The sequence below is a fragment of the Lolium rigidum genome, chromosome 7 (assembly GCF_022539505.1).
Source record: "Lolium rigidum isolate FL_2022 chromosome 7, APGP_CSIRO_Lrig_0.1, whole genome shotgun sequence".
Taxonomy (NCBI): Eukaryota; Viridiplantae; Streptophyta; class Magnoliopsida; order Poales; family Poaceae; genus Lolium; species Lolium rigidum.
In genome coordinates, this window is record NC_061514.1 from 188132114 (window position 1) to 188156012 (window position 23899).

Genomic DNA, 23899 nt, shown 5'->3' on the forward strand with positions numbered 1-23899 from the left:
AGCATTTACAGTGAATCCTTCATCGAAACTGCTTGTCAACACCTTCTGCTCCTCGTTGGGTTCGACACTCTTATTTATCGAAAGTACTACGATACACCCCCTATACTTGTGGGTCATCACGCTCCCCAAAAACCTGATTGCCCCTCACCCGTACAGGTTCACGAGAGGCAGGGTTCCGGAGGCCTACTATCTCGTCAGTCGGTGCACGCCGACGGACGAGATGAGGAAGATGAAGGCGGCGGTGCAATGAACTTGAATTAGGTAGTCGCGTATGCGTCTGGTCGTGGCTGCTAGGGTTGCGCAGAGTCTTATGTAGTGCGGTTCGGGAAGGTCGTGGGGCGCAGCCCACGTACGAGTCGGCACAGCCACGATCCAGAAAAACCGGAAGGCAAAACGGCCGAGTAACGTGTCCGTTAATGACTCAAAATTGATTGCACAATTAATTCCCCAAAAAGCAAAAAAGATAAGCTCGGCTCGGCGAGATTCCCGCAACCCGCGGCGCGTCGTGACGTGACGTGACGTGTCGTGCCGAGGCGTGGCGAGGCGGGCGGCGGAGGAGGAGGAGTGCGCGAGGGCTCTCTCTCTTCTCACTCACTTACTAGGACTAGAACAACCCACCTTATATACTACTCCAACTCTCTCCCAACTAGCAATGTGGAACTAAACTTTAGCCCCCACTAGTGATGCCACTGATTTTTGGAATGAGCCATGTGAGTTTCAGAATTTGATAATGGGCCATGGGCCAAAGGCCAAATGCCCAAAAATTCCAGACAATCCTCCACAAACTCTCATTGGCACATCTCATCAATAAGTTTCCGTAACATTGTTTTATATACCGGTATGTCGTGGAGACTCGTTAAGTTGAACTTCCACTTAAATCTTCATATTACACTAGATTGCAACTTGGATAGTGGACTATGCCTTGAACTACAAGTTTTCTCACGCACTAGCTTCATACAAAGCCTAGACCGATACTAGGCTGCCGCGAGACTTCCTCGCGGTTTGGAGCTTATACGTCATACTCCAGAGCCTTTCATGAGTTTACTAGAGAGCACCCAACTCTCATAGTTTGCGATGTTTAACAATCAGACTCATATAGGTGTGTTCTTCAAAAGATGTTCTGCGGGACAACATCTCTGCTAAAATAAGCCACTTAGAACACATTAAGATAATTATCAACCTGCCATGCAGATTAGGAGAGTATTGCATTCCACGGAGTGGTAAAATTGCTATAGGGATTGATACGTCCAAAACGTATCTACTTTCCCGAACACTTTTGCTATTGTTTTGCCTCTAATTTGTGTATTTTGGATGCAACTAACACGGACTAACGCTGTTTTCAGCAGAACTGTTCTGGTGTCTCGTTTTTGTGCGTAAATCCAACTTTCAGGAAAAACCTCGGAATTTATACAGAAGGCCCTATTTTCCCAGAAGACTCACGGAGCCAGAAGGGCAAGTCAGGTGGAGGCCCGAGGGCCCCACACCCTAGGGCGGCGCGGCCCAGGAGGGGGGCGCGCGGCCCTAGCGTGTGGCCCCCTCGGCTGGCCTCCGATGCCCTCCTTCGGACTACTTATCGCCTTCGACCTAAAAACGCATAGAGTGAAGTCGAAGTCGCCAGAAACCCTCCAGAACGCCGCCACATCGCGAAACTCCGTCTCGGGAGCCAGAAGTCTCCGTTCTGGCACTCCGCCGGGACGGGGAATTGGAGGAGATCATCGCCATCATCACCACCGACGCCTCTCCATCGACCAGCCATGTTTCCCCCATCCATGTGTGAGTAATTCCCCCACCGTAGGCTGAAGGGGATGGTAGGGATTGGATGAGATTGGTCATGTAATAGTATAAGATTGTTAGGGCATAGTGCCTAGTGTCCGTAATTGGTACTTTGATGATATTGTTGCAACTTGTTATGCTTAATGCTTGTCACTAGGGCCCGAGTGCCATGATCTCAGATCTGAACATGTTATTATTTCATCATGATATTCATTGTTTATGGTCTTACCTCGCAAGTTGTATACACATGTCGCTGTCCGGAACCAATGGCCCCGAAGTGACAGAATCGGGACAACCGGAGGGGATGGTAGTGATGTGAGGATCACATGTGTTCACGGAGTGTTAATGCTTTGCTCCGTACTCTATTAAAAGGAGTACCTTAATATCCAATAGATTCCCTTGAGGCCCGGCTGCCACCGGCTGGTAGGACAAAAGATGTTGTGCAAGTTTCTCATTGCGAGCACGTACGACTATAATTGGAACACATGCCTATTGATTGCTTTGTACTTAGACACCGTTTTATTATTATTTGCAAATGCCCTGCTTGATTGTTACATGAGTTTCTCTCATCCATGCAACGCCCGTTATCCGTCCCCGTGCCTACGATATTTTAATCCCGCTCGTTTACTATAATCACTACCGCTGTCTCCGTTACTCGATGCTGTTATTTCACTACGCTATCGCTATAAAACTCGCTACTATCGATAAACTCTTGCGAGCAAGTCCGTTTCCAGTGCAACTGAATTGACAACTCCGTTGTTAAGGCTTTCAAGTATTCTTTGTCTCCCCTTGTGTCGAATCAATAAATTGGGTTTTACTACCCGCGAAGACCGCTACGATCCCCTATACTTGTGGGTTATCGTGGATATATACTCTCCTCCCCGACTGACCAACGCCTTGTCTCCCAACTCTAATTCACGGGATCTCCGATCACATAGAGTGGGTTACCACCGTGGGCAGCTCATAATGTGGGTCTCATACCCATCTCCCTCGATGCATTTTCTATCACATTTCGTGATAGTCCCTTTGTGAAGGGGTTTGCCAGGTTTCTAGACGTATGGATATAATCCAACGCTATAACTGCGGAGTTTCTCATTTTCCTGACAATTTTCAGTCTCCTCTTCACATGCCTTGATGACTTCATATTATCCTTAGAACTGTTTACTTTGACGATCACGGTTTGATTATCACAGTTCATAGGAATAGCGGGTATTGGTTTCTCAACCACATGTAAGTCCATCAAGAGCTCACGAAGCCACTCTGCTTCAACAGTGGTTGTGTCTAATGTTGTGAGTTCTGCTTCCATAGTTGACCTCGTAATGATGGTCTGCTTGCAAGACTTCCAGGAAACAACGCCACCACCTCCAAGTGTAAACAAATAACCATTTGTGGTCTTAGTCTCATCAGCATCAGATATCCAATTTGCATCACTATAACCCTCAAGTACCCTTAGATACCCAGTATAGTGAATGCCATAACTCAGTGCCTTTCAAATAGCGCAAAACTCTCTCAAGAGCATGCCAATGAACATCTTCAGGTCTAGACACAAAACGGCTGAGTTTACTTACAGCAAAGGAGATGTCAGGCCTCGTGGCGCTGGCCAAATACATAAGCGAGCCAATGATTTGCGAATATCGCAATTGATCTCTAGCAATTCTTTTATTCTTACGAATTATCACACTAGGATCATAAGGCGTTGGAGAAGATTTGCAGTCGCTATACCCGAAGCGACTCAGGATCTTTTCCACATAGTGGGACTGAAGCAACGTAATCCCACCATCATCATCCTTCAACAGCTTGATGTTTAAGATAACATCAGCTACTCCCAAGTCCTTCATCTCAAAACAACGAGATATGAACTCCTTGACTTCCTTAATCACAGTAAGGTTGGTCCGGAATATCAATATGTCATCGACATAGAGACAAAGAATAACTCCCTCGCCCCCACCATGGCGATAGTATACACACTTTTCAGCTTCGTTTACAACAAAGCCTTCAACGGTTAAAGTTATTTCAAACTTCTCATGCCACTGCTTAGGCGCTTGCTTAATTCCATACAAAGACTTCTGTAATTTACACACCTTTCCTTCTTGACCATCTACTACAAATCCATCAGGCTGCTCCATATAAATTTCCTCTTCAAGCTCTCCATTTAGGAAAGCAGTCTTAACATCCATTTGATGAACGAGAAGACCATGTGAGGCAGCCAAGAATAGTAGCACTCGAATGGTGGTCAATCTGGCAACAGGTGAGTATGTTTCAAAGAAATCTTCACCTTCTTTCTGGGTATAACCCTTGGCCACAAGACGTGCCTTGTACTTTTCAATAGTACCATCAGGTCTAAGCTTTTTCTTGAACACCCATTTACATCCTACAGGTTTGCACCCATAAGGACAATCAGTAATTTCCCAAGTTCCATTAGCTAAGATGGAATCCAACTCGCTACGGACAGCTTCCTTCCAGTAGTCAGCATCCAGAGATGCATATAGGCTTCTGAAATAGTAGTGGGAGTGTCATCCACGAGGTACATAAGAAATCATGTCCAAAGGACTTTGTAGTCCTCTGTCTCTTGCTCCTTTTGGGAGCTTCATTGTCATCCTCCACATGATTATCAAAGTGTTCTATAGCCATGGTAGGTTCAGGAAATAATTCCTGAGTAGATGAACTGGGCATCTCCTGAATTGATGAACTAGACGTTTCTTTCATAGGAAAGATGTCCTCAAAGAAAGTCGCATCATTCGACTCTATAATTGTACCAACATGCATGTCGGATACCTCAGATTTTACTATCAAAAATCTGTAGCCAATGCTATGAAATGCATATCCCAGAAGAACACAATCCACGGTTTTTGGTCCAAGCTTGCGCTTCTTGGGTATCGGTACATTTACTTTCGCCATACAGCCCCAAGTTCGTAGGTAAGAGAGTTTCAACCTTTTCCTTTCCTATTCCTCAAAAGGGGTAATGGTTTTGTTCTTTGTGGGGACACGGTTTAGGACATGACATGCAGTCAATATCGCCTCCCCCACCATGCCTTGGATAGACCCGATGTATCTAACATGGCGTTAACCAAATCAGTTAGAGTACGGTTCTTTCTTTCGGCCACCTCATTTGACTGAGGTGAGTAGGGAGGCGTCCTCTCATGGATAATACCATGTTCCGCACAAAAAGAGTCAAAATCGTTGGAAAAATACTCGCCACCACGATCAGACCTTAGCCGCTTGATCTTTCGATCAAGTTGGTTTTCTGCTTCAGCTTTAAAGATTTTGAAGTGACTAAGAGCTTCATCTTTAGATTTCAGGAGGTACACATAACAATATCGAGTAGAGTCATCAATTAATGTCATGAAGTATCTTTTCCCTCCTTTTGTCAATTCACCATTCATTTCACAAAGATCCGAATGTATAAGCTCTAGCGGTGCCAAGTCTCTTGCCTCCGCAGTCTTATGATACTTACGTGGTTGCTTAGCTTGCACACATACTTCACACCTGGATTTCTTGACAATAGCAAATTTCAGAATTATATTCATATTCGCTAGCCACGTCATGCACCCAAAATTAATATGACAAAATCGTGAATGCCAACTATCATTGCAAACATGATTAATAATTTGAGTACATAAGCGTGACAAAGATAAGAGGAACAAGCCTCCGCACACATAACCCTTTCCAAAAAATTGTCCACACTTGGAAATTACAAAAACCAACTTAAAACCATCTCGACATAAAAGCGATCTGCTAACGAGATTCTTATTAATGGAGGAAACGTGCTGCACATTCTTCAACTGGATGGTATTTCCCGAAGTAAACTTCAGATCCAGCGTACCAACATCACGAACAGAAGCACGTGAGCCATTTCTCATCAGCACGGAGGAAGTCCTTACGACCTGATAAGAAGAAAACATAGAGACATCAAAACATACATGTGTATTGGCTCCGGTGTCTACACACCAATCAGGAGAATTACATACTGAAAGGGCAGTAGGAAAATATCGTACTCAATGTCCTTCATCTCAGTATCAACACCAATAACACAGATCATGGCGTTCTGGGCAATCAGGAGCCCAATGTCCAGGAGCGCCACAAACATGGCAGTTCCCTTTCTTCTTATAAGGAGTCTTCCTCTTGAAGTTGGTTGAGTTGGAGGCTTTGTTCTTCACGTCAAACTTGTCTTTTCCATTGTTCTTATTCTTAGACTTGTGAGATTGGAAGTTCTTCTTTTGTACCACATTGGCACTAGAGCCTCCCTCAAAACTACGAGCGCGTGTGTCCTTTGCTCTCGCCTTCTCTTCCACATGAAGCGAGCCAATGAGATCCGAAACGGAAAACTCTTGCCTCTTATGTTTCAGAGAAGTAGCAAAGTTCCTCCACGAGGGAGGAAGCTTGGCAATAATGCCACCGGACACAAATTTATCCGGTAAGGTACACTTAAACTGCTCGAGTTCTTTGGCAAGGGACTGAATCTCATGAGCCTGCTCAACCACAGAGCGCTCATCAGTCATCCAGTAAAGTCATAGTATTGCTCCATGACATACAATTCAGTGCCAGCGTCCGAGACCCCAAATTTGGACTCGAGCGCATCCCACGCATCTTTACCATGGTCGAAAGCCATGTACGGGTCAACAATATTGTCCCCAGGAATGCTGAACAAGGCCGCCTTAAACATGGCGTCAACCTTCTCAAACTTTTCCTGCTCCTCTGTAGAAAGAGGCCCCTCAGGTCTAGCATCTGTGGCGCTAAAGCAACCTAGGTTTATAAACCATAGAACTGCCTTTGTGTGCCACCTCTTGTAATGCATACCATCAAAGAGGGGAGGTCGAGTAGCAGCAGCAACGCTGCTTGAATTGATTTGCCTATAATCAGGTTTTTGGATCGTTGAATATATAAGCAAATATCCATATGAAATAATCCGTACAAGTAATTAATAAATCATAACTATGAAAATAACAAATAAACTAATCGTGCAGACTAGTAAGGTAGATGAACAGATCACATCTAAACAAGACAAACCGACCGCATCTACCACAGAAACTAGAAGAAGAAACTCTAACAGAAACTGAAAGAGAAACGACAAGCTCACATACTTCGCAACAGCGTCGTTGTTGCCCATGTTGAGGTTGTCGAAGAAGTCGCTGAGGTCCGGGAAGAAGTTGTCGGTATGGAGGAACTCGTCGTCCGATGACGACGTCGTGATGCCAGTAGTCGCGTCGGAGCGCTCCCCAAAAACCTGATTGCCCCTCACCTGTACACGTTCACGAGAGGCAGGGTTCGGAGGCCTACTGCCCCGGCAGTCGATGCACGCCGACGGACGGGATGAGGAAGACGAAGGCGGCGGCGCAATGAACTGGAAATAGGTAGTCGCGTATGCGTCTGGTCGTGGCGGCTAGGGTTGCGCAGGGTCTTATGTAGTGCGGTTCGGGAAGGCCGTGGGGCGCAGCCCACGTACGAGTCGGCACAGCCACGATCCAGAAAAACCGGAAGGCAAAACGGCTGAGTAACGCGTCCGTTAATGACTCAAAATTGATTGCACAATTAATTTCCCAAACAGCAAAAAGAGAAGCTCGGCTCAGCGAGATTCCCGCGGCACGTCGCGTCGTGACGAGGCGGGCGGCGGAGAAGGAGAAGTGCGCGAGGGCTCTCTCTCTTCTCACTCACTTACTAGGACTAGAACAACCCACCTTATATACCACTCCAACTCTCTCCCAACTAGCAATGTGGGCCTAAACTTTAGCTCCCACTAGTGCTACCACTGATTTTTGAAATGAGCCATGTGAGTTTCAGAATTTGATAATGGACCAAGTCTAAGAATAAGAACCATGTTAAAGATGCGTGGGATGCATGGGATCACGCCCAAAAATTCCAGCACCTGTAGTAGGTTTTTTCTTCACCTCATTGTGTACCTAGAAAAAGGACATCCAGTGCGCGCGAGACTGAACGAGACATGCCACGTCATTCACACCACATGCTCTACGTATGCAGCCTCAGGTTGAGCCCTCGCCCGCATCACAGCAGGAGAAAAGAACAAGGCCCGTGTGACGACCGGCTGATGGGCTCAATACGTGATGACGACCGGCCCATGCAAGAACGTGTGCCGATCTCGCTGATGTCAAGCAACAGCTCGCATTATCTCATCGCTGGCGACCAGTCCACCCCGCGGTAATCTCTCTAGGTTCGTCACACGTGTATGCCAAGTTACGTCATTGGGCAAGTTTATAAAACAAATACGGTAGTAGAGAAGTCCTTGCTGAGATACGAGAGGTTTTCGTTACCACGGCGGGGTATATCTGCTGGATCAGACGTCAGAAGATTAATGGTGAAATGGTGCAGCCCTTGCATCAGGTAGTGATGACGATTCAGACCTTGGTCGTTAACTTCGTCCCAGCAGCAAATCCGAGAAAAATGCAAGGAGAGCAACTGGATGAGAGCTGAGGAGGGGTTTCGTCTCAGTAAATGTAGATGCAGCATTCTGCCAGGACACGAGGAGTGGGGCACAAGAGCGGTGATCCGTGATGATAAAAAAAATTCTTGGGATCTAGTAATAATCCTATTGATTTTGCTCCTGATGCAGCTACTACGAAGGCACTTGCTATACATAATATGTTGTACTTGACGAACCAATTGAGAGCAAACAAACTCATCGTGCAGTCTGACTATAAGGAAATGATCAAGATATTGGGTGACGGCAGCTTTACGACGATGGCGGCAGCACCGATTAATTGAAATCATTTGCATGCAAGCTTTACCGCTTAAAAAGTTGAGTTCGTGTTTTGTCCTAAGGAGTCAAACTCTGTTTGCCCTTGTTTTAGCTAAGGCGTCTGATGGTCGACCGAATTTTCGATTTGCGGATTCACCGTATATTATTATTTCAAGTTTAACTGAGAATGTGAATGTTATTTTATTAATAAATACCCGTCGTAGAGCCCTGCTGCTTACCCTAAAAAAAATTACGTCATGGAGGCTGACAACCCCGTGGTGCCTCGCCGTGGGAAGTAGGAGCACGTCTGTATGACACAGTCGGCAGCGCGGCAACGGCTCACGGAGAGCCATAAGCTCATTGTAACGGCCCAGGGTAGCACCCTATTAGAATAGTTTGTTGTTTTTCCTTTGTGCATCATCATGCATCATGCATCATATCATCCACAAGTTTCTATCAAATAAAAACTATTTTTAATAAAAACTATTTGAGCTTTAACCTCCCATGTGGTTTGTATAATAAACCCTCCGCCTTCTATTCTTTAAAAAACTATAAAACCAAACTATAAAATATATCAACTATTTAAAATGTTTGAAATTCCAAATTAAACTCTGTCTGTTGGGTTTTATTTGAAAAGGATTTCGAACCAGTTTTCAAATTAAGGAGAAAACGTTTTTATAAAGAAAAACCCCCTCTCCCCTAACCTGGGCCATCTCCCTCCGGCCTGCCTCTCCCCTCTCTTTCCGCGGCCCACCTCTTTTTCCCTCCTTCCTCTTCTGGCCCAAGTCCACGAGCCCGCGTACCCCTTCGGCCTCCCCCATCCGGGCTATTTGATAAAATGCCCCACTTTACTTTGCCATTCGCCCCAAAGGGCACATTTACTTTGGCATGGATAAAATGCCCTGCTTTATATTGTCCATTTGCTAAAATGCCCCGTTTGGGTGATTTACTGGTACTGTTGAAATAATATCCTCTTAACCTGCGATTAAGCTTTGCCCTTGAGTGGATTGAACCTGGGCACCCGTCCAAGTGCGTATCTGCCTATCTTGCCTGTACGAATACACACCTATGCAGGCGATGCCGGTGACAGTGACGACCGGCTGACCAGCGCGACCACGCTCAGGGCCGCGCTTTCTTCTCCCAGCCGCGTCCTTCCAAGCTCTTCCGTCTGCGTCCCTGTGGTTGGGCGACTTCACCGGCCAGGCGGCGACCACGCATGGCGGCGGCGCATCTCGGCGACTCATGGTCCGGATGAGAGGGTTGACGAGGGATGCGGCAGCTTAGAGGGAGAGGGTGGCGCCGAGCTTCGTCGTCGCGGTCGAACGGTTCGTCACCATCGCCGGCGTAGCCTGGCGACACAAATAGCTATGGAGCAATCCACCTGCAGGTTAGAGATTTGTATTAACTTGCAGTAAATCATCTAAACGGGGCATTTTAGCAAATGTGCAATATAAAGTAGGGCATTTTAGCCATGCCAAAGTAAATATGCCCTTTGAGGCAAATGGCAAAGTAAAGCGGGGCATTTTATCAAATAGCCCCCCCCATCCCCTTCGTCCTCGCTGGAAAGCTGAGAGAGCACGAGAGCCTCGTGCTGTAGACGTCACACCGCACCACCAACGCACCTCCACCACATGCTCCCCCTCCTCTTTATCTTCCTGTGCAAACCCTAGCCCTCCTCTCTTCCTCCCTCAGCGCCGTCATCTCCTTCCCCACTCCCCGTTCTCTTTTTCTCTGTGAACGAAACCAAGAGGAAACCCCACAGTACCTCCTCCACCCACCATGGCGCCACCGCTACACACCACCCCTCGCCGTTCTGAGGGCACCGGGAGATGCGCCTCTTCCTCCTCGTCAACCTGGTTCAAGGAATCGAGCCGGGGCGCTCTGAATCAAGCGCAAGGTCGCCGTTTCTCCTCCATGGCCGCCATGCTCCGGCGTCGATTCCGGCCGCCCTCATCCTCCTCCGGCCAAACCGAGGACATCTCCGGCTTCCTTGTGTCCTCCCGCATCCCCTACGCCAAGTTCCCCGTCTCGATTCGCGTTGAATCGCCGGATTGAGTCGCCACTGGATCTTCCCGCCATGGCTGCTGCTCTCAAGCTCGTCCCCGCCTCCCACTTCTTCTTATTCGAGTACACCAGTAATGCTACAAGATCTGATCCGCAGCGCAGTGGTTTGTCTCCTCCCTGCCGATCCATACTTCCTGAGTTCAAATCCCCACAGTGGCTATTTATTCCAACCTTTTTCCTTCTTTTTGATTCAGATCTCAGGCAGCTATGCTTCACCTTACGCGGAGGCTTTCCAAAATCAAAAGCAGCAGTCAGCCCAGATGGTTTGTTCCTTTGGTCAGCTCGTGGAGATCCTGAGTTCAATTCCCACCGCTGCAACTAAGCCCATCTTTTTGTTCTGCTTCGGCCAGATCCGGCGCCTGATGGGCCTTGACCCAGATCCACCGACCCAGCCTGTCTCCCCGTGCGCCCAGCTCTTATCCGTCGCCACTTCCAGGCCAGATCCGGCCCAGAAATATCGCAGGTTCAGCCCAGTTCGTCCCAGCCCCTTTTCTGTTTTCTGGAAAATTGCAGAATATGATAAAATCTTGCAAAAATCATATCTTCTGAACCGTAATTCGAAATCAAATGTTTTATATATGAAAATTGTTCAGAAAAATGTAAGGAACATGAATATGACATCCATACATCCATTTGCATCTCGCATCATGTCGCACGCCGATAGTTATGCATGATCACTAACATATATGCGGAGTATTTCGGATTTCGAATATGGTTTTCCCCGCTCCGTTTAATATTGAAGTAGCTCACCCTCACCATGTTGTGCCATGCTAATCAACACTTAACTTTGTCGCTAGAAAATGCAACTTCAACCTAATTTGCTTGTCCGGGTTCCGACTCCGCTTAAATTGGATAAGTTGCATTGCACCATATTTGCCATGTCATGCATATTATCTTGATCATGCTTGGATCTTATTTACCCGTAGTAGTAAGATGTGCATCCGTTGGTTGTTGTAGCGCTTTGCTTCTTCCCGGATAGGTTCGCGAAGTGGTGTTGTGAGATACGACGAGTTCTCCGGATGTTCCTCGGCAAGCTTTAATGAGGCAAGCATTTCCCCTATACTCCCGCCCCTCGCGAAGTCGCTCACCTATTTTATTTTGCCTTCTCCCTCATGCTAGACTTAAGTTACGTTCTTGTCACGTGTCCCTTCCACTTGTTACCTCAAGCGGCCTATATTGCCTCCACCAACCACCTATGGCTATTGTTTGGTTCCGGTTCCGCCTTGCGAGTCGTAGTGCATGCTAGTGATGTTTATATCTCGTTACCGTTACTGCTATCTTATCGGTTATCTGTTGGGAATCATGACACATGCTACACGGTTATATCTGTTGAGGGAATCATGGTTACTTGTTAATAGTTGTTAGCGGAGGCATCGGTGGGTCAGTTGCTCGTTTTATGACGGCTCACTTGTGTTTCCATGAAATCTAGGACCCCGAGTTCTTGTTATCTGTTCCGAGACTGAGCGCTCTAACCACACGTGGGTATGTTTCTGGGTCTCCCCTCGACCACTGCCGGAATCTACAGCTTTGTCCAGTGGCCACAACTAGTTTCGTAATGTTTTACCATTTGTTGTTTGCGTGCATGCCGACCGTTACTTATTTACTTTGGGAAGCCCACGGGTGCCTTGTATCCCTTGTTTACGGTATGCACGTATAGGTCGTGGAGCCTCTGCGAAGTGGTTTATCGCCCCGAGTGTGTGTTTAAACCACCTAGCACGTTGACACACATAGCTAAGTCCGCTTCGGAGATACGGCCGAACTTCGATACGGGTTCAACTTAGTTAGGTGGCTTCCTGGACATTGTTGTCGTGACGGAGAGTGCGAGTCGTGATGCTCCACCTTTTTGCCATTTGCCTTTGGAGTTGATCGTGCATGTGGGCACATTTGGGCACCCCTGCAGGGTTAAATCTTATCGATAAGCCGTGTCCGCGGTTATGGACGACTTGGAGCTGTATGACTCGACCATAGACAACTTACACCTGTTGTTTCAATCATAATAACTTGCGTAGTAAGTTAGCACAACTCTAATAATAAATGGTTAAAACTTGACAACCGTGTGAGTGCCTTTGTAAGTACTTCTTGGCGAAGGGGGAACGCATCGGTTGTGTTATGTTTGCAGAATATAGAACTGTTAGTTATGCGCTCTCTCACCTTCTCTGTTTAGACGACTGTTGTAGAGTGTCTCTATAGGTTTTTAGTGCTTGCGCGGCTGCCGCTTAACCCCACCATATTGCCTATGACGTTCCTCTTGCGTCCTCTAAGTCCCTCGCGTGCCTCAAGTACAAAGGATGACCGGTTGACGAATGCTTATACGTCTTGAAGTCTTGTTAAGTACGAACCCGTACTTATTGCCGCTTCTACGGGATATAACCGGGCAGGTATGAAGATATGTTCGATGAAGACGACGTTAGCAAGGTTACCCTTCCGGCTTGGCTCAGGCGGGGTTATGGACGCCATCGTTTATCTTCGGGACTCTTAGTCCAATTTGTATCTTGTCCGTACTCGGATGTATTTGATCTTCCGTATGATTTGGATCTTTGTATGTATCTATTTGTATTTTGACTCGTTGGAGTCGTTGTTGTAATATATCTCGTTTCTTGTGGGCTCTATTGTAATCTGTTGTAATGTTACCACTCGTGATTGATTCCACCCGCATCGCGTGCATGCTTCGGCGTGTACGAGGCGCTTGGTGGTGCGTCTCCTAGAATCGATATCGTGCGGATTTCGGCGGGTTCGCCGGGATCCTCATGGTACCGGTTTTGGGGCGTCACAAGTTGGTATCGTAGCCTCGGAGTTGCGGTACCCCGCTAGTCCGACTCGTAGGATAACCTTGCCAACGGACGTTGTGTCTAGTGTCGAAAACCTATTTTCTAAAAATTCGTTGGATAGATCCGATTAGTTCGATTTTTCTCCTTATCTTTATTCTTTCTCTTCTTACCTTTGCGACTTTTGAATCTTCTCTTATCTACTTCTCTGAGTCGTAGGTCTCTACGTGGGTTGGCCGATCTTTGCCTTATCCTAATAGGTTCGATCTTCGGAGGATCCCGGCAGAAGCTCATCATCGTCAACGGAACAACGACTTCTTGTTAGTAGTGTCGCCGATCTACGTGCAGCAAGAACTCTTGTTAGTGGTGTCGAGGAGATCGACACGTCGCCTGAAGATCCGATAGTTCACCTCTCTCCCCCCGTACCTTGGCGTGGAACCTCGGGGCGAGGTTCCTTGTTAGTGGTGTCGATTGTAACGGCCCAGGGTAGCACCCTATTAGAATAGTTTGTTGTTTTTCCTTTGTGCATCATCATGCATCATGCATCATATCATCCACAAGTTTCTATCAAATAAAAACTATTTTTAATAAAAACTATTTGAGCTTTAACCTCCCATGTGGTTTGTATAATAAACCCTCCGCCTTCTATTCTTTAAAAAACTATAAAACCAAACTATAAAATATATCAACTATTTAAAATGTTTGAAATTCCAAATTAAACTCTGCTGTTGGGTTTTATTTGAAAAGGATTTCCGAACCGTTTTCAAATTAAAGAGAAAACGTTTTTATAAAGAAAAACCCCCTCTCCCCTAACCTCGGGCCATCTCCTCCGGCCGCCTCTCCCCTCTCTTTCCGCGGCCCACCTCTTTTTCCCTCCTTCCTCTTCGGCCCAAGTCCACGAGCCCGCGTACCCCTTCGGCCTCCCCATCCGGGCTATTTGATAAAATGCCCCACTTTACTTGCCATTCGCCCCAAAGGGCACATTTACTTTGGCATGGATAAAATGCCCCGCTTTATATTGTCCATTTGCTAAAATGCCCCGTTTGGGTGATTTACTGGTACTGTTGAAATAATATCCTCTTAACCTGCGATTAAGCTTTGCCCTTGAGTGGATTGAACCTGGGCACCCGTCCAAGTGCGTATCTGCCTATCTTGCTCGTACGAATACACACCTATGCGAGCGATGCCGTGACGGTGACGACCGGCCGACCGGGCGCGACCACGCTCGTGGCCGCGCTTTCTTCTCCCGGCCGCGTCCTTCCAAGCTCTTCCGTCCGCGTCCCCGTGGTTGGGCGACTTCACCGGCCGAGCGGCGACCACGCATGGCGGCGGCGCATCTCGGCGACTCATGGTCCGGATGAGAGGGTTGACGAGGGATGCGGCAGCTTAGAGGGAGAGGGTGGCGCCGAGCTTCGTCGTCGCGGTCGAACGGTTCGTCACCATCGCCGGCGTAGCCTGCTTTGTTCGTACGGAAGAGATACTGGCGACACAAATAGCTATGGAGCAATCCACCTGCAGGTTAGAGATTTGTATTAACTTGCAGTAAATCATCTAAACGGGGCATTTTAGCAAATGTGCAATGTAAAGTAGGGCATTTTAGCCATGCCAAAGTAAATATGCCCTTTGAGGCAAATGGCAAAGTAAAGCGGGGCATTTTATCAAATAGCCCCCCCCATCCCCTTCGTCCTCGCTGGAAAGCTGAGAGAGCACGAGAGCCTCGTGCCGTAGACGTCACACCGCACCACCAACGCACCTCCACCACATGCTCCCCTCCTCTTTATCTTCCCGTGCAAACCCTAGCCCTCCTCTCTTCCTCCCTCGCCGCCGTCATCTCCTTCCCCACTCCCCGTTCTCTTTTTCTCCGTGAACGAAACCAAGAGGAAACCCCACGAGTACCTCCTCCACCCACCATGGCGCCACCGCTACAGACCACCCCTCGCCGTTCCGAGGGCACCGGGAGATGCGCCTCTTCCTCCTCGTCAACCTGGTTCAAGGAATCGAGCCGGGGCGCTCCGAATCAAGCGCAAGGTCGCCGTTTCTCCTCCATGGCCGCCATGCTCCGGCGTCGATTCCGGCCGCCCTCATCCTCCTCCGGCCAAACCGAGGACATCTCCGGCTTCCTTGTGTCCTCCCGCATCCCCTACGCCAAGTTCCCCGTCTCGATTCGCGTTGAATCGCCGGATTGAGTCGCCACTGGATCTTCCCGCCATGGCTGCTGCTCTCAAGCTCGTCCCCGCCTCCCACTTCTTCTTATTCGAGTACACCAGTAATGCTACAAGATCTGATCCGCAGCGCAGTGGTTTGTCTCCTCCCTGCCGATCCATACTTCCTGAGTTCAAATCCCCACAGTGGCTATTTATTCCAACCTTTTTCCTTCTTTTTGATTCAGATCTCAGGCAGCTATGCTTCACCTTACGCGGAGGCTTTCCAAAATCAAAAGCAGCAGTCAGCCCAGATGGTTTGTTCCTTTGGTCAGCTCGTGGAGATCCTGAGTTCAATTCCCACCGCTGCAACTAAGCCCATCTTTTTGTTCTGCTTCGGCCAGATCCGGCGCCTGATGGGCCTTGACCCAGATCCACCGACCCAGCCTGTCTCCCCGTGCGCCCAGCTCTTATCCGTCGCCACTTCCAGGCCAGATCCGGCCCAGAAATATCGCAGGTTCAGCCCAGTTCGTCCCAGCCCCTTTTCTGTTTTCTGGAAAATTGCAGAATATGATAAAATCTTGCAAAAATCATATCTTCTGAACCGTAATTCGAAATCAAATGTTTTATATATGAAAATTGTTCAGAAAAATGTAAGGAACATGAATATGACATCCATACATCCATTTGCATCTCGCATCATGTCGCACGCTGATAGTTATGCATGATCACTAACATATATGCGGAGTATTTCGGATTTCGAATATGGTTTTCCCCGCTCCGTTTAATATTGAAGTAGCTCACCCTCACCATGTTGTGCCATGCTAATCAACACTTAACTTTGTCGCTAGAAAATGCAACTTCAACCTAATTTGCTTGTCCGGGGTTCCGACTCCGCTTAAATTGGATAAGTTGCATTGCACCATATTTGCCATGTCATGCATATTATCTTGATCATGCTGGATCTTATTTACCCGTAGTAGTAAGATGTGCATCCGTTGGTTGTTGTAGCGCTTTGCTTCTTCCCGGATAGGTTCGCGAAGTGGTGTTGTGAGATACGACGAGTTCTCCGGATGTTCCTCGGCAAGCTTTAACAGGCAAGCATTTCCCCTATACTCCTGCCCCTGCAGAAGTCGCTCACCTATTTTATTTTGCCTTCTCCCTCATGCTAGACTTAAGTTACGTTCTTGTCACGTGTCCCTTCCACTTGTTACCTCAAGCAGCCTATATTGCCTCCACCAACCACCTATGGCTATTGTTTGGTTCCGGGTCTGCCTTGCGAGTCGTAGTGCATGCTAGTGATGTTTATATCTCGTTACCGTTACTGCTATCTTATCGGTTATCTGTTGGGAATCATGACACATGCTACACGGTTATATCTGTTGAGGGAATCATGGTTACTTGTTAATAGTTGTTAGCGGAGGCATCGGTGGGTCAGTTGCTCGTTTTATGACGGCTCACTTGTGTTTCCATGAAATCTAGGACCCCGAGTTCTTGTTATCTGTTCCGAGACTGAGCGCTCTAACCACACGTGGGTATGTTTCTGGTCTCCTCGACCACCTGCCGAATCTACAGCTTTGTCCAGTGGCCACAACTAGTTTCGTAATGTTTTACCATTTGTTGTTTGCGTGCATGCCAGCCTGTTACTTATTTACTTTGGGAAGCCCCTGGGTGCCTTGTATCCCTTGTTTCTGGTATGCACGTATAGGTCGTGGAGCCTCTGCGAAGTGGTTTATCGCCCCAGTGTGTGTTTAAACCACCTAGCACGTTGACACACATAGCTAAGTCCGCTTCGGAGATACGGCCGAACTTCGATACGGGTTCAACTTAGTTAGGTGGCTTCCTGGACATTGTTGTCGTGACGGAGAGTGCGAGTCGTGATGCTCCACCTTTTTGCCATTTGCCTTTGGAGTTGATCGTGCGTGTGGGCACATTTGGGCACCCCTGCAGGGTTAAATCTTATCGATAAGCCGTGTCCGCGGTTATGGACGACTTGGAGCTGTATGACTCGACCATAGACAACTTACACTCGTTGTTTCAATCATAATAACTTGCGTAGTAAGTTAGCACAACTCTAATAATAAATGGTTAAAACTTGACAACCGTGTGAGTGCCTTTGTAAGTACTTCTTGGCGAAGGGGGAACGCATCGGTTGTGTTATGTTTGCAGAATATAGAACTGTTAGTTATGCGCTCTCCCACCTTCTCTGTTTAGACGACTGTTGTAGAGTGTCTCTATAGGTTTTTAGTGCTTGCGCGCTGCCGCTTAACCCCACCATATTGCCTATGACGTTCCTCTTGCGTCCTCTAAGTCCCCTGCGTGCCTCAAGTACAAAGGATGACTGGTTGACGAATGCTTATACGTCTTGAAGTCTTGTTAAGTACGAACCCGTACTTATTGTCGCTTCTACGGGATATAACCGGGCAGGTATGAAGATATGTTCGATGAAGACGACGTTAGCAAGGTTACCCTTCCGGCTTGGCCTGGGCAGGGTTATGGACGCCATCGTTTATCTTCAGGACTCTTAGTCCAATTTGTATCTTGTCCGTACTCGGATGTATTTGATCTTCTGTATGATTTGGATCTTTGTATGTATCTATTTGTATTTTGACTCGTTGGAGTCGTTGTTGTAATATATCTGTTTCTTGTGGGCTCTATTGTAATCTGTTGTAATGTTACCACTCGTGATTGATTCCACCCGCATCGCGTGCATGCTTCGGCGTGTACGAGGCGCTTGGTGGTGCGTCTCCTAGAATCGATATCGTGCGGATTTCGGCGGGTTCGCTGGGATCCTCATGGTACCGGTTTTGGGGCGTCACACTCATACAGGAAAAATATCGCATGATCTTAAGTTTCACGTGATACCACTGATACGTCTCCAACGTATCGATAATTTCTTGTGTTCCATGCCACATTATTGATGTTATCTACATGTTTTATGCACACTTTATGTCATATTCGTGCATTTTCTGGAACTAACCTATTAACAAGATGCCGAAGTGCCAGTTCCCGTTTTCTGTCGTTTTTGGTTTCGAAATCCTAGTAACGAAATATTCTCGGAATCGGACGAAATCAACGCCAAAGTTCCTATTTTCATCGGAAGCATCCAGAACACCGGGAAGGACCGGAGGGGGCCACAGGGCCACCAAACCCTAGGCCGGCGCGGCCGAGGGGGCCGCGCCGCCCTATGGTGTGGCCCCCCGTCAGCCCTCCTCGCGCCGCCTCTTCGCCTATATAAAGCCCCCGGATCGGAAAACCCGATACCAATTGACGAAACCCACGAAACCCGCCGGAGCCGCCGCCATCGCGAAGCCAAGATCCGGGGGACAGGATCTCTGTTCCGGCACCCTGCCGGAGCGGGGAAGTGCCCCGGAAGGCTTCTCCATCGACACCGCTGCCATCTCCACCGCCATCTTCATCACCGCTCGCTGCTCCCATGAGGAGGGAGTAGTTCTCCATCGAGGCTCGGGGTCGTACCGGTAGCTATGTGGTTCATCTCTCTTCCATGTACTTCAATACAATGATCTCATTGAGATTCATATGAGTTTGTATCACTACTATCTATGTGCTACTCTAGTGATGTTATTAAAGTAGTTCTATTCCTCCTCGCACGTGTGTAAAGGTGACGAGTGCGTGCACCGTGTTAGTACTTGGTTTATGCTATGATCGTGATCTCTTGTAGATTATGGAGTTAACTATTGCTATGATAATATTGATGTGATCTATTCCTCCTACATATGCATGAAGGTGACGAGTGTGCATGCTATGCTAGTACTTGGTTTAGTAGCGTTGATCTATCTTACACTAAAGGTTACTTAAACATGAGCATTATTGTGGAGCTTGTTAACTCCGGCATTGAGGGTTCGTGTAATCCTACGCAATGTGTTCATCATCCAACAAAAGTGTAGAGTATGCATTTATCCGTTCCGTTATGTGATCGATGTTGAGAGTGTCCACTAGTGAAAGTGTAATCCCTAGGCCTTGTTCCTAAATACTGCCGAGTTACTACCGCTTGTTTACTACCGTCGCGTTACTACTACCGCGTTACTACTCGCTTGTTTACTCGTTTCTATCGCGTTACTACTTCGCTGCAATACCACCACCATCAACTACACGCCAAGCACTTTTCCGGCACCGTTGCTACCGCTCATACTTATTTATACCACCCGTATTTCACTATCTCTTCGCCGAACTAGTGCACCTATTAGGTGTGTTGGGGACACAAGAGACTTCTTGCTTTGTGGTTGCGGGGTTGCATGAGAGGGATATCTTTGACCTCTTCCTCCCCGAGTTCGATAAACCTTGGGTATCCACTTAAGGGAAACTTGCTGCTGTTCTACAAACCTCTCGCACTTGGAGGCCCAACACCGTCTACGGGAAAGGAGGGGGAACGTAGACATCAAGCACTTTTCCGGCGCCGTTGTCGGGGAGGAAAGGTAAAAAGGCTCTCATACTACGGTCTCGGGTAAAGTATTTTTCCGGCGCCGTTGTGTGTGTGCTCAAAGCTATTTCCTTTAGATCCCGCAATTGCATCTTGTTGTTTCTTGTTTACACTAGTTTGGCATAATGGACAACAATGAGCTTCTTATTCTATTTCCTGAATTAAAACATGGATTGTTTGATGCGAAAATTAAAAAACCTATGAAATCTTATTTGCATGCTCGGTAGTAATATTAGTATGAACCATTTGAACACCATTGTTGATAATAATATAGAAAGTTCTAAGCTTGGGGAAGCTGGTTTTCATGATCTTTTTAGTCCCCCAAGCATTGAGGAGAAAATTTTCTTTGATGATACTTTGCCTCCTATTTCGATGATTATAATGATAGTGGTCTTTTGATGCCGCTTACTGCTGAGAGTAAATTTTGTTGTGATTATACTATGCCTACACTTGATGAGAATAATAATGATAGCTACTTTGTTGAATTTGCTCCCACTACAACTAATAAAACTGATTATGCTTATGTTGGGAGTAGTAATAATTTTATGCATGAGACTCATGATAAGAATGTTTCATTTGATAGTTATATTGTTGAGTTTGCTCATGATGCTACTGAAAGTTATTATGAGAGAGGAAAATATGGTTGTAGAAATTTTCATGTTACTAAAATGCCTCTCTATGTGCTGAAATTTTTGAAGCTATACTTGTTTTATCTTGCTATGCTTGTTACTTTGCTCCTCATGAACTTGTTTATTTACAAGATTCCTATGCATAGGAAGCATGTTAGACTTAAATGTGTTTTGAATTTGCCTCTTGATGCTCTCTTTTGCTTCAAATACTATTTCTTGCGAGTGCATCATTAAAACTCGCTGAGCCCATCTTAATGGCTAAAAAGAAAGAACTTCTTGGGAGATAACCCATGTGTTATTTTGCTACAGTACTTTGTTTTATATTTGTGTCTTGGAAGTTGTTTACTACTGTAGCAACCTCTCCTTATCTTAGTTTTGAGTTTTGTTGTGCCAAGTTAAGCCGTTGATAGAAAAGTAAGTACTAGATTTGGATTACTGCGCAGTTCCAGATTTCTTTGCTGTCACGAATCTGAGCCCACTGCCCTGCAGGAAGCTCAGAAAATTATGCCAATTTACGAGCATGATCCTCAGATATGTACGCAACTTTCATTCAATTTGAGCATTTTCGTTTGAGCAGGTCTAGTGGCCTAATAAAATCCATCTTTACGGACTGTTCTGTTTTGACAGATTCTGCCTTTTATTTCGCATTGCCTCTTTTGCTATGTTGGATGAATTTCTTTGATCCATTAATGTCCAGTAGCTTTATGCAATGTCCAGAAGTGTTAAGAATGATTGTGTCACCTCTGAACATGTTAATTTTTATTGTCCACTAACCCTCTAATGAGTTGTTTCGAGTTTGGTGTGGAGGAAGTTTTCAAGGGTCAAGAGAGGAGGATGATATACTACGATCAAGGAGAGTAAAAGCTCTAAGCTTGGGGATGCACCCGGTGGTTCACCCCTGCATATATCAAGAAGACTCAAGCGTCTAAGCTTGGGGATGCCCAAGGCATCCCCTTCTTCATCGACAACATTATCGAGTTCCTCCCCCGAAACTATATTTTTATTCCATCACATCTTATGTGCTTTTTCTTGGAGCGTTCGTGTGCTTTTGTTTTTGTTTTTGTTTGAATAAATTGGATTACATCATGCTTGTGTGGGAGAGAGACACGCTCCGTTGGTTCATATGAACACATGTGTTCTTAGCTCATAATATTCATGGCGAAGTTTCCTCTTCGTTAAATTGTTATATGGTTGGAATTGGAAAATGATACATGTAGTAATTTGCTATAATGTCTTGGGTAATGTGATACTTGGCAATTGTTGTGCTCATGTTTAAGCTCTTGCATCATATACTTTGCACCTATTAGTGAAGAAATACATAGAGCATGCTAAAATTTGGTTTGCATAATTGGTCTCTCTAAGGTCTAGATAATTTCTAGTAAGGTGTTTGAACAACAAGGAAGACGATGTATAGTCTTATAATACTTGTAATATGTCTTTTATGTGAGTTTTGCTGTACTAGTTCATCCTTGTGTTTGCCTCAAACAACCTTGCTAGCCTAAACCTTGTATCGAGAGGGAATACTTCTCATGCATCCAAATACTTAAGCCAACACTATGCCATTTGTGTCCACCATACCTACCTACTACATGGTATTTCTCCGCCATTCCAAAGTAAATTGCTTGAGTGCTACCTTTAAACAATTCAAAATTTATTACCTCTTATTTGTGTCAATGTTTTATAGCTCATGAGGAAGTATGTGGTGTTTATCTTTCAATCTTGTTGGGCAACTTTCACCAATGGACTAGTGGCTTCATCCGCTTATCCAATAATTTTGCAAAAAGAGCTGGCGATGGGATTCCCAGTCCCAAATTAACAAACTAAAAATAGACACTCCTCCATGGTATGTGATTGTTGGACGGCACCCGAAGGATTCGGTTAGCCATGGCTTGTGTAAGCAAAGGTTGGGAGGAGTGTCATCATAATAAAACTAAAATAAAAGGGCACTCCTTCATGGTATGAGATTGTTGGCGGGCACCCGAGGTTCGGTTAGCCATGGTTTGTGAAAGAAAGGTTGGAAGGAGTGCCATCCAAAAATAAAATAAAATGGGAGCCGCTCTTTGAAGGTTTGTCCGGCAAGGGGTTAGAGTACCCGCTACCATTCGTTGACAACAACAAACACCTCTCAAAACTTTACTTTTATGCTCTCTTTATGTTTTCAAAATCAAAGCTCTAGCACAAATATATCAATCGATGCTTTTCCTCTATGAGGACCATTCTTTTACTTTTATTGTTGAGTCAGTTCACCTATTTCTCTCCATCTCAAGAAGCAAACACTTGTGTGAACTGTGCATTGATTCTTACATATTTGCATATTGCATTTGTTATATTGCTTTGCATTGACAATTATCCATGAGATATACATGTTACAAGTTGAAAGCAACCGCTGAAACTTAATCTTCTTTTGTGTTGCTTCAATACCTTTACTTTGAATTATTGCTTTATGAGTTAACTCTTATGCAAGACTTATTGATGCTTGTCTTGAAGTGCTATTCATGAAAAGTCTTTGCTATATGATTCACTTGTTTACTCATGTCATATACATTGTTTTGATCGCTGCATTCACTACATATGCTTTACAAATAGTATGATCAAGTTTATGATGGCATGTCACTCCGAAATTATCTTTGTTATCGTTTTACCCGCTCGGGACGAGCGTAACTAAGCTTGGGGATGCCGATACGTCTCCAACGTATCGATAATTTCTTGTGTTCCATGCCACATTATTGATGTTATCTACATGTTTTATGCACACTTTATGTCATATTCGTGCATTTTCCGGAACTAACCTATTAACAAGATGCCGAAGTGCCGCTTCCGTTTTCTCGCTGTTTTTGGTTTCGAAATCCTAGTAACGAAATATTCTCGGAATCGGACGAAATCAACGCCAAAGTTCCTATTTTCATCGGAAGCATCCGGAACACCGGGAAGGACCGGAGGGGGCCACAGGGCCACCAAACCCTAGGCCGGCGCGGCCGGAGGGGGCCGCGCCGCCCTATGGTGTGGCCCCCCGTCGGCCCTCTCCGCGCCGCCTCTTCGCCTATATAAAGCCCCCGGATCAGAAAACCCGATACCAATTGACGAAACCCACGTAAACCCGCCGAGCCGCCGCCATCGCGAAGCCAAGATCCGGGGGACAGGATCTCCGTTCCGGCACCTCGCCGGAGCGGGGAAGTGCCCCGGAAGGCTTCTCCATCGACACCGCTGCCATCTCCACCGCCATCTTCATCACCGCTGCTGCTCCCATGAGGAGGGAGTAGTTCTCCATCGAGGCTCGGGGCTGTACCGGTAGCTATGTGGTTCATCTCTCTTCCATGTACTTCAATACAATGATCTCATTGAGATTCATATGAGTTTGTATCACTACTATCTATGTGCTACTCTAGTGATGTTAT

General features: G+C 46.4%; 1 long non-coding RNA gene across 3 annotated transcripts; it reads left to right on the forward strand.

Moving 5' to 3' along the window:
* Positions 1 to 9967: 9967 nt before the first annotated feature.
* Positions 9968 to 11530, forward strand: LOC124678322. Of its 3 annotated transcripts, none has more exons than XR_006994414.1 (3): positions 9968 to 10632; positions 10723 to 10991; positions 11486 to 11530. It is a non-coding gene; the product is annotated as an uncharacterized LOC124678322 (long non-coding RNA). The 3 variants fall into 3 exon arrangements; XR_006994413.1 differs by lacking the exon at positions 11486 to 11530 and having other exon boundaries at positions 10723 to 10791; positions 10879 to 11152; XR_006994412.1 differs by lacking the exon at positions 11486 to 11530 and having other exon boundaries at positions 10723 to 11152.
* The last annotated feature ends 12369 nt before the right edge of the window (positions 11531 to 23899 follow it).